Source organism: Sorex fumeus, unplaced genomic scaffold (assembly GCF_029834395.1).
Source record: "Sorex fumeus unplaced genomic scaffold, SorFum_2.1 ptg000042l, whole genome shotgun sequence".
Lineage (NCBI taxonomy): Eukaryota > Metazoa > Chordata > Mammalia > Eulipotyphla > Soricidae > Sorex > Sorex fumeus.
The window spans coordinates 10,290,128-10,300,757 of NW_026606099.1; positions in this window are offsets into that span (position 1 = coordinate 10,290,128).

The window sequence follows — 10,630 nt, forward strand, 5'->3', positions numbered from 1 at the left end:
CATTGGGTGGCAATCATGTTCGGTCCATAGACTACTTTCAGCAGGCATCTCCCATCCCGGGCAGATCTTCCCAGCACCCTTTATTTGGTGCTCCCTTCTCTATCCGAGCTGCCTTTGCCCCTACAGTGTGCAGCTGGCCTCTAAGCCATGGAGTGAACAACCTGGTATTTATCACAGCTGTCCTTGGGTGTTAGTCTCTTATTTTGTTACTTCATGTTACCCAGATGCTGTCTTGTATTTCACAGAGAACCCTTACGGCTCTTTGGGACTAGGCTGGGGAAGCCGGGCCGAGCTGGGCAGAGGCTGCTGTATCAGGCAGGGGAGGGAAGGATAAGGGTTTGAGTCGACGAGCGTGGAGGCAGTGGAGGTGACGAGGGGTGAGCGAATCCGGGACACACTTTGTAGAGGAAGGCAAGGGACCTGCCGGGAGGCCAGCAGAAGGTGTCCTGAGAGTGGAGCCAGGCCACCTAAGTCCCCACGAACCGACCTGGGGACTTTGGCAGGAGCTGGGGGCAGGGGGCCTGTGCGTTTTGGACATGTAAGATTTGAAATAGCTGTATATTTATTTAGGGGTTTTATGGTGGGAGTCACACCCAGTGGTACTCAAAGTTTAACCTTTTTTAACATTTTTTGGGGGGGATCACACCCCACAATGGTAACTCCACAGGGGTAACTCCTGGCTCTGCGCTGAGGAATTACTCCTGGCAGTGCTTGAGGAGACATATGGAATGTCAGGGATTGAACCCAGGTTGGCAACTGTCACTGTCACTGTCCTCCCATTGTTCGTCGACTTGCTCGAGCAAGGAAAGCGCCCTACCCACTGTAGTCTTATTGCTCTGGGCCCTAAGAGTTTAATCTCCACTCTGTGCTCAGAGGTCACCCCTGGTAATACTTGGGGGAACCTTAAGTGGTCCTGGGGTAGACGGCACGCCAGGCAAGCACCTCACCTCTGTATTAGCTCTGTGGCCCTAAGATGTCTCTTTGCCATCCAGGTCCTCATCTAGATCTGGATTTTGGTGCTGAAATCCAGGAATCCAGGGCAGAGATCTCAATTTGTGAGTCCCTACTAGTGATCCTAAAATTCCCAATAGAGCAAATTCCGGAATGGGAATTCAGGAATTTCTTTCCCAACGGGAAAAAGAACATTCAGGAATGGCATCCATATATTTCAACAGACAGAAGTTGTAGAGTTGCACATTATTCCAGAATGTTCTCAGCACAGCACGGAAGACTGGGGAGGGACTGTGGAGGCCCAGGGCTTGGTCATTCTTCATTCTCAGTTGCCCTGGCAGACACTGTCACTAATCCACGTCGAGATGCTTCCAACCTACTCACCAGGCCTCTGCTCCATTCTTTTACAACCTGGTCTCACAACCAGGGGAACCCCTCCAGCGACCCCTCCTCAAGACCCTGAAGGAGCTCCCCAAACCCAGCATTCTCACCTTTGAGCCTGGTGAAAAGCTGGGGTGAGCAAGAACCTTGATTCTCTTCACACCGCCTCTTGCATTCCCTCTCAAGGAGCAATAAATGTTTCCTGAGTGTGACTGAGTAGCTGCTTATTTCGAACATATGCGGAATAGGGTGGGGCCCTGCGGGGTCCACCGGGAAGAGATGATGTCATTCTTGCCATCTGGAAAGTTGAGCTAAGGCCCCCTGAATAATGTGACTCCCCGTTCCTCCCCCATCTCCTTGCTTTTACACTTTATACTCTCCTCGCCTCGGTCAAGCCTTACACACACACACACACACACACACACACACACACACCAGACACTCCCCCCCTGCTCTTTCTTCGAGAACTCCTGCGATCACCCTGGATTACCTAAATCCACCAGTAGCTCAGGCCCCAAATCCATCTCTAACTCTCGCTTCCCTCGACTCTCATCCCCAGTTCGTCTGAAAATCTACTGGCCCTACCATCAAATCTGCCCAAATCTGACTCCATCTCCCCGTGATCCCAGCAAGTTCCCCAAATCACCCCCTCTGCTGAAAGCCGCCCAGCCGCCCCCACAGCACGCTCCACACGGCAGTCCTTTTCTTGAACTTGGTCTTGTTCCTGAGCCACACCCTCAGTGGCGCTCAGGAGTCGCTCCTGGCAGGGCCTGGGGGGAACCGCAGTGTCAGGAGTTGGAACTGCCCTTCCCACATGGAAAGCAGCGCCCAGCCCACTGAAGCCTCTCTCGGCCCGCTGCAGTCACTTCCGCACGGAGCTCCCACGCTGCGCCTTGTGTCGGACCTGCTCACGATTTCTGTACTTTCAAACCACTCCCTGCCTGACCACCTTCCTGCGCTGACCCCTCTTCTCCTCCTCTCCGCCCCGGAGGGGGAGGTTGTTGGAGGGGCTGGGGCTGCTCTCCCTTTGTGGGGTGTGGCGACCCCTGTCTGGGAGTCCGGCTGCCTAGAATTGGAATGGAGGAAGCTATGTGAGCTGGGCACTCAATGGAGAAATCAAGAAGGAAAATCAGGGGCCAGAGAGAGGGGAGCACTGTGCTCCCATCGTTCATCAATTTGCTCGAGCGGGAACCAGTAACGTCTCCATTGTGAGATTTGTTGTTACTGTTTCTGGCATATGGAACTCGCCAACGGGGAGCTTGCCAGGCTCTGCCACGTGGGCGGGATACTCTTGGCAGCTTGCCGGTCTCTCTGAGAGGGGTGGACGAATCGAACCCGGGTCGGCCGCGGGGTTAAAGCACTTGCCTTACATGCAGTCAACCTTGGTTGGATTCCCGGCACCACAAATGGTCTCTGAGCACTGCCAGGAATGATCCCTGAGCACAGAGCCAAGAGTAATCCCTGAGCACCACCAGATGTGCCCTTCCCTCACCACACACACACACACACACACACACACACACACACACAGGGATTCCAGGGCTGGAGAGATGGTACAACAGATAGGGCACTTGCCCTGAGTGTGTCCGATCCTTGGCATCCCATGAGGTCCCCTGAGCACTACCAGGAGTAATTCCTGAGTGCAGAGTCGGGAGTAAGCCCTGAGCATCATCAGATGTGCCACTCCTCAAAAAGGGGGCTTCACTTCCCATCCCCCATGAGGCCATCTGTGGTTCCTGCTCAGTCCCTTTCCCCAGAAACCCTGATCCTGTTCTGAATCCCTCTGCAGTGAAGGGGCTGAAGGTTCTTAAAGCTTTCAGACCCAGTGGGCCCTCCCCTTCGGAGCAGCCACTCCCCTGAGGTGACAGCATTGAGCCAGTGATGAGGAAGTGCTGGCCACACTCATCACCCCCTCGGTCAGTGTGCCCGGGAGCTGCATTATAATTTGTTCATAACACATTTTCAATTTGATTTATACTCTAATTAAATGCCTGCGTCTCCCGGCACCTGAGTGGGCACTGTGAAGGCAAAGAATCATCTAGTTCACCTCTATCACTTCACACAGTGCCCTGAACGGGAGCAGGCACACTTGCAGGCCCCAATCAACGTCTGCTGAGTTGGGAAAGCGAAGGCCACGGAGTGGTCAAACGGAAGACCCAATCTTTTACTTATTTGTGTTCTGGGCAACGCTCAGGGTTTTATGAGCCATTCCTAGCTCTGTGTTCAAGGCCTGGCAGTGCTCCAGACCATAAAGGGTGCTGAGGATTCGAATCAGGGCCGCGGCTGATGCAAGGCCAACGCTTCACCTCCTGTGCTGTCCCTTCAGCCCTCTAGGCCACCCGACCTTGAACCTGTCCTGCTTCATTAGGGGGTTGAGCACAGGAAGTACAAAAGTGGGGCCAGAAAGAGAGTCCAGTGGGTAGTGCCCTTGTTTTGCAGGCAGCCAACCCAAGTTGGATCCCCAGCACGGCATCTGGTTTCCTGAGCCCGGCCAGGAGTGATCCCTGATCTCAGAGCCAGGAGTAAGCCCTGAGCATAGCTGGATGTAGCACTCCCAGAAAAAAAGAAAACCCCAAAAGTGTACAAGTGGACCAGAGAGGTAATACAGGGGTTAAGGGACCTGACTTGCCTGTGACTAACCCAGGTTGGATCCCCAGAATGGCACTTCCCTGAGCACAGGTCCAAGAGTAAACCAAGAACCATGGGATGTGGCCCAAAAACAAATAAGCCCCAAAAAAAAGAAGTATACAAGAAGTATATAAGACAGTTTACTTATCAAAAATATAAAAGGGGCCAGGGAGGTGGAGATACCATACGGCAGATAGGACGCTTAGCCTTGCACACATGACGGGCCCAGGTTCAATCCCCAGCATCCTATATGATCCTCTGAGCATTGCCAGAAGTTAATTGTTCAGTGCAGAGTGAGTACCTCCTCAGCATTGCCTGGTGTGTCCCCCACCTGCCCCTAAAACCTAAAAAAAAAAAAAAAAAACAGAAAGAAGGACTGAAAAGATACAACAGTGGACAGAGTGCTTGTACGGTCCACACGGACCATGCCAGAACCCCATCACAGGGTTCCTGAGCCTCCACCAGGGATTTACTGCTGAGCCAGTAAGAAACCCTAAGCATTGCGGCCCCCAAAACCAAAAAGGGCGAGAAGACTCCCTGTCTCCCTCGTCTCCCTCACGTATTCCACCCGCACCGTCAGACACACCTCTGCCCCTAGCACAGCCTTGGGACTGCATTTGTGCGTATGACTGACCTAAATCCCTAAAACTTCAGCCTGACCTAACATTATTTTTGCGAAATTCCCAGTTCGTACGAGGTGGGGGTGACCCTCCCCTTGCCTGCAAGCACTCAGGGTCCGCCAAGCTTCCTTAGCCATGGCTCATATCCCAGCACTGAGAGAAGCAGACGCCCTGCGGCACCTCAGACCTCCAAACCCAGCCCCTCCAAGCGGAGCCTGGCCACGGAGCCCTGACCAAAGTTCCGTGCATGCGTGAATTCTAAGGCACAGACAAGGCGGTCAGCCACTGAGCTCCCACTCAGACAGACAGTCACGGAATGTTCCATATCTGGCACCTTCTAATCAGGAGCCAGGAGTCGTGTGTGACTTGCAACACAGCTAGTGCGGCTGGAGGGATAGCCGAGCCGGAAGGGCGTTTGCCTTGCATGAGGCCGGCCCAGGTTCGATTCCCAGCATCCCACAGGGTCCCCCTGTGCATTGCCGGGTGTGACCCAGAAGAGCAAATAAGTAAATAAAACAAAACACAGCTAGTGACCAAGGGATTCAAACCTCTTCAATATTAATTCGGGGCTTCTGACTTCTTTCACTGTTTCTTGATTATTTGGGGGCCGCACCCAGTGGTGATCAGGGATCACACCTTGCAGGGCTCTAGGTGCCAGAGACGGAACCCAGGTCTGCTGCATGCAAGGCAAGAGTCCCACCTGCTAGAGCGTCTATACTGGCTCTCCAGCCCAAGGGTATTTTTTTAGACAGGGGAGGCACGGGACCTACCTGGAGGTCTATTCATGGCTACTCTGGCTCTGTGCTCAGACACGACCTCTGGCCATGCTCAGGGGACTGAATGTGCTACAGGGAATGAGAACCCCAGTCGGCCACATGCAAGGCTAGTGCCTTCTCCCCTGTAGTATTTCTTCAACGCTCAAGGAGTTTAAATACCCACGTGTGACTAGAGGATATTGTATTGGGGCTGATCCCAAATCATTTCAGGTTTTTTTTTTCTTTTTGGGTCACACCCGGCGATGCTCAGGCATTACCCCTGGTTCATGCACTCAGGAATTACTCCTGGCGGTGCTCGGGGGACCATGTGGGATGCTGGGAATCGAACCCAGGTCGGCTGCGTGCAAGGCAAACGCCCTACCTGCTGGGCTATCGCTCCAGCCCCTCAGTTTGGCTTTAATATTCCTCGCAGGGTCAGAGAGCTAGCTCAAGGGGCATCCTAGAGGCACAGGGCTGACCCCCTGCACCACATGGTCCCCTGGGGTACCACTGATAGCCATCACCTCTGGGAGTGACCCACAAGCACAGAACCAGGAGTAATACCCCTCCCCCACACCCCCAGCCAGAACCACAGGATGTGGACCAAAACGGAACAAACTTCTCATACCATTTGGAGCAACGTTTTTGGAGTCCCTCCCCTCTGACTCAGGAGTAAACAATGACCCCAAGAACTCTGGCCTGTCTGGAATAAACCACTCTACCACGACTAGGGGGCAGGGTTGGTCTCTAGGGGTTGTCACCTCACCAGCACCCATGCCCCTTTCTGGAGATCGGACACGTCTGAATATCCTGTCCTAGCTTTGGCTGCCTGCTAAGAACCGAATGGACAGAATTACGTGCTTTCCAAATTCATAGGCTGAGGCCCCAGTAACCAACAAGACTGTATTTGGACCTTTAAAGAGATGATCCAGGAGGCTGAAGCGATAGCAGAGCGGGCAGGGCGTTTGCCTTGCACGTGGCCGACCCAGGTTCGATCCCCAGCATCCCAGATGGTCCCCTGAGCACCGCCAGGAGTAATTCCTGAGTGCATGAGCCAGGAGTAACCCCTGCGCATCGCTAGGTGTGACCCAAAAAGCAAAATAAAATAAAATAAAATAGAGATGATCCAGGTTAGATGCGGTTATGAGGGTCCAGATTCCCGCTGATCAGGTTCCTGACACAAACCCAGGAAGGCCAGAGAAATAGACAGGAGCCCCAGGCTCAATTCTAGCACCACCTGGTCCCCCAAGCACTTATCAGGTAGCCCGGAAATGAACACTCCTGGGTGTGGCCCCCAAAATGAAAGTTCCAGTGGAGGATGCTGGAGAGGCACTATAGGGGGTCGGGCGTTTGCCTTGCTTGGAGCTGATCTTTGGCATCCCACATGGTCCCCCAAGCACCACCACGAGTGACTCCTGAGCACCACTGAGCGTGACCCAAAAACCAAACAAAAGCAGCTTGGGAGAAAGCAGGGGTGAAGGGCAGCCAACTGGACAGGGAGGGGTGAGGCGCAGGACAAAGCAAATGTGCTGACTGTGCGTTTCAAACAGCTCTCCTTTCCGGGGAGAAAATAAGCATCCCTTGGGGAAGCCCCAGTTGGCCCTGCTTTTGTTCCCCCAGTCTCAGGAGGCTGATCCCGCATACCATGCCCTGGGGATGCGGGGAGCAGCCCCGAGGCCCTCGAAAGCAGCGCCCTATCGAGATGCACCCCGAAAACTGAGACAACAGTCCCATGGGAAGCCAGATGCCACACGGCTGCTACACTTCTGTCCCAAGTCACTATCCTGTGATCCTGCCCAAGCGCCCTGCTGCCCCCCCTCCCCGGACTCTCAGCCGGACCCTGCCCCCCTCCTCTGTCTTCCCTGCCATCCCCAACGCTTCCATTCCTGCCCCTGCACCCCTGCACGACTCCTGGCCCCTTCCCCCTGGGGACCCATGGGGGTTACCTGGGGCTAGATCCTAGACACCTCTCCTCCCTACCACACCTGGCTGCTCTGGCTTTGGTACTGGTGTTTGGGGGCATGCCTGGCTGTGCCTGGGTGTCGCTAGCAGTGCTCAGAGGACCGCTGGCAGTGCTCCAGGCACTGAGCCCAGACCTCCCGCATGCAGAGCCCAGAGCCGTCTCTCGGGCCCACCCCTCCTGCTCCTGAAATTCTCAGACGAGCTGTACCAACACCCTTCCCAAGCTGGCCTAACTGAGCATGTCAGCTTTTTCTCCCACCAGGCCACCCTAAATGATAATCTACTTGTCACCCCTGGATATATCGTTCTTGGGTTTTTCTCTGAATTAAAAATTACATACGAGGGCCAGGAGGACTGCCCATAGCTGGAAGCCTGCCTCATGAGCAGAGGGGAGAAGGCAGCTGGAATAGAGAAGGGATCATGAAGAAAATGATGGCTGAGGAACCGGTCGGGATGGGAGACGTGTGCAGAAATTAGATAAAGGACCAAACATGATGACCTCTCAGTATTGCAAACCATAATGCCCAAAAGTAGAGAGAGAGTATGGGGAATACTGTCTGCCATGGAGGCAGGGGGAGGGTGGGGGGTTATACAGGGGAGATTGGTGGTGGGGAATGGCACTGGTGGAGGGAGGGGTGTTTGATCATTGTGTGATTGTAACCCAAACATGAAAGCTTTTAACTTTCTCATCGTGATTCAATCAAATTAAAAATAAATAATACATATATTTAGCAGGTAGGGCATTTGCTTTGCACGTGGCAGACCCAGGTTCGATTTCCAGCATCCCCTATGATCCCCTGAGCACTGCCAGGAGTAATTCCTGAGTGCATGAGCCAGAAGTAACCCCTGTGCATCACCGGGTGTGACCCAAAAATAAAAATAAAATAAAATAAATCTGTATTTGAAAGAAAGGGAGAAAGAAGGCAGGAAGCTCCAGCATTGTGGGAGGGGGGTGGTCTCCCTTTTTCTCTTAACCAAACCACCATGAATTACAAAGATATAAAGATATCATCTATGATTGAGTTTAGGCATACATTGTTCCAAAACCAATGTCCTCAAATACCTTCCACCACTGTCCCTGGCCATCCCTCCTTTTAAATTCTTTTTTGGGGAAGGGGGGAGTCGCACCCAGCATTGTCAGGGGTTACTCCTGGCTCTGTGCTCAGGAGTTACTCCTGGTAAAGCTGAGGGAATCACATCAGGTGCCAGGGATCAAACCCAGGTCAGCTGCGTGCAAGGTAAATGCTCTACCTGCTGTGCTCTCTCTCTGAGCCCCTTTTATTTATGTTTTTTTGCTTTCTGGGTCACACCCAGCCAATGCCCAGGGGTTCCTCCTGGCTCTGCACTCAGGAATCACTCCTGGCGGTGCCTGGGGGACCATATGGGATGCTGGGAATCGAACCCGGGTCAGCCGCGTGCAAGGCAAATGCCCTACCCGCTGTGCTATCGCTCCAGCCCGAGTCCCGCTTTTAAAAGACTTGTTTTCGGGGTGACATTCAACTGTTTTGGGCATATAGCCAGCTGGTATTCAGGAATCACCCTCGGCAGGGAATCACGCAGTGTCAGGAACCAAACCAAGAGCCTCACACGAGGCACGAGTCTTTCCTACCACCTAGTCCCATGCCTAGGCCCAATATACTTTTTTTACAGTTACAAGGCTGCACACGATCGGGTTTCCGTCGTGCAATGTTCCAACACCCATCCTCCCACCAGGGACTTTTCCCACCTCCATGTCCCCAGTTTCCCTCCCTCCACCTTTAAATTTATAGAATGTTCTCAGTCTCCAAGGGCACCTGAGATGCCACCTCTTCCGGAGAGGCTTCCTGACCACCCAGCTAACTATGTGAGGGAACAATGGCACGCTCACTATGAAATCATCCCCACCCAGCCCGGTGTTTGTCAATATGGAGCACGAGAGAACTGAGAGACGAGAAAGAAGTTCTCAGTACATTGGTCACAAAATTAACACAACTCTGATGCTGCCCACGTGGAGCCAGCCTAGTTGGCACAGACCTCAGAGCCCCACAGAGCTGCCTCAGGTCGGATGCCAGCTGCAAGCCTGGAAGTTCTCTTGGCCACATACATTCCCGACTAACTGGCCACAAGTTCTGTGGCTCTTACCCCCCTCGGGTTCAATATTACGTTAGAATGACACACAGAGGGGGCCAAAGTGATAGTCCAGCAGGGAGGGTGTTTTGCCTCGCATGCAGCGGACCCGGGTTCAATCCCTCACATCCCATCTGGTCCCCGAGCACCGCCAGGAGTAACCTCTGAGCATCACGGGGTGTGACCCAATAAAAGAGTGACATGTAGAACTCAGCAAGACTCCTTACAGTGCTGCAGTAAGAGGTGCAGATCTAGACCGGCCACCTGAAGAGTCACACAGGATGAGGTCAGGAAGGTAGCCTGGTGGTGTGGCCCTCCTGTGGCATCAGTACACAGCGTCCTCCTGATGTGTCCCTTGCTCACCAACCAGTTAAGCAGAGTCTCCATGTGAGTTTATTAGGGTTCTATTACACGCGGCCGACTGGGGTTCGATTCCTCCGTCCCTCTCAGAGAATCCAGCAAGCTACCAAGAGTGTCCCGCCCACACGTCAAAGCCTGGCAAGCTACCTGTGGCATAGTCCATATGCCAAAACCAGTAACAAGTCTCACCAGGGAGATGTTACTGGTGCCCACTCAATCAAATCGATAAACAATGGGACGACAGTGCTGTTACGGAGGCACGGCTCACGAATCATCGGCGACTGGTGGTTGGACTCAATCTCCAGCCCCCTCCCCTCCCCACCTGGAGGTCAGACAGCGTCACCCATTGCGGGCCTGCTTTGTGGCATGATCCCCACCTCATCCTGAGTCAAATCTGAGCATACACTCGGTACAGTCCGAGGGGCCTGATGTGAAGAGGGCATGTCCAGGCTTCTCGACAGGCCCAAGGACAAAGGCCAATCAGGTCCTTTAGTGTCCAGCGGACTGGGACAGGGGAAGTTTCCCCACCGGCCACACCTGCTCCCCAACTACTGCACGGGCCCAAGACACCCTGCAGTGCTAGTAAGGAAGTGGGGGGCGTGGGGGGGGGGGGTATGTCCTAAGCTGCTTCTCACCCAACCAGCAAGAGGAAAAAGGAAAAAAAGGAAAAAAAAAACACCAAGACCAAAGAATTTAGGAGCTTTTAATAATGCTTCAGTTGAAAAATCACTGTGAGTTTTTCGGGGTCACGGACCCATCTCTGGCCTGGCAAGACCTTGCCCTGCATCCAAGCCACAGCCCCAGAACCACCCGCCCAGAACCGGCCAGCCCCGCAATCCTGTTAGTGTTCAGAGTGGAGGGGCCCCT